Source organism: Aplysia californica, unplaced genomic scaffold (assembly GCF_000002075.1).
Source record: "Aplysia californica isolate F4 #8 unplaced genomic scaffold, AplCal3.0 scaffold00515, whole genome shotgun sequence".
NCBI lineage: Eukaryota > Metazoa > Mollusca > Gastropoda > Aplysiida > Aplysiidae > Aplysia > Aplysia californica.
The window spans coordinates 267,310-268,370 of NW_004797785.1; the positions used below are offsets into that span (position 1 = coordinate 267,310).

Below are 1,061 nucleotides of genomic sequence, written 5' to 3' on the forward strand. Positions count from 1 at the left end.
ATAATAATGACAATAACAACAATGATAATGACAACGACAGTGACAATGACGATTACAATCTTAGTTTATTTTTAGTTAGAGTTTTATGACGCTTACAACACAATAAGGTCATATCTGTGCAGAAGATTAGAGGTGTTACAAGAGAGTAACAACCACAAAGAAGAAGGAGGGGAGATAAAGGAAAGAAGGAGCAAACCACACCAGAGCACACGCTAACCACCCACAATGACAATCTTTATTCATCTCACAGGGAGAAATTTGTCTGGTCATTTTCAGTGGCAGTGGATGTTACAAAGGTTAGGTTTTTGGAGACAAGATAAGATGAGAGTAGATAGGATAAGAAAAACCTTGATTGTCCAGACACTGGCAAATTGGTTTGCTGTTTTGCCACACGTTCACATATAAAAACCGCTAGAATTTATTAAATATATGTACATGATGTATAATACAGTTAAGATGGTCCAAGACGACCAGCTGTTGATAAGGAGAAACATATTATGGCCATCTCACAAAGGTGGTTGTCTTGCACGGTACCATCATAACACAAAAAAAAAAGCAAAGTTGGAAATAAATAATAATAATAATAAATTACTCTCTTTATTTGTCCCAGAAGGGCGCTTTGTTTTGCAATGGCCAACATACATTTACATACATAAACACATAATTATAAATACGTGCATACATAAATACATGCATAAATACATACATAAATACGTACATAAATAAATACACAAATACACAATATTACATTAATACAGAACAGTAAACAAACATGCCACTGTTGGTCGCCACTGTGCAGCGCCCTGTATTTTGAGCTAGGGTTGTCGTGTCTTGCTCAAGGACACACCCCAGTGACCTCCCATCTGATCCTCGTGTCACCGACACTTGCTTGATATTACTTGGGTCTTAACTCACTACTCACTTAGCCACTGGAAGAGGCCGTTTGTACAAGTGATTGTCTTATGCAGGTGGCCGTTAAATCAGGTACCACTGTATGGACAAAATAATGTATGTATGTATGTATGTATGTATGTATGTATGTATGTATGTATGTATGTATG

The 1,061-nt window shown here is 36.7% G+C and overlaps 1 protein-coding gene across 1 annotated transcript in view; it reads left to right on the top strand.

The window, feature by feature from the left end:
- Window positions 1-1,061, top strand: part of LOC101858054 (E3 ubiquitin-protein ligase RNF123) — a gene marked incomplete in the record, with an annotated part of 58,083 nt that overhangs the window by 43,707 nt on the left and 13,315 nt on the right.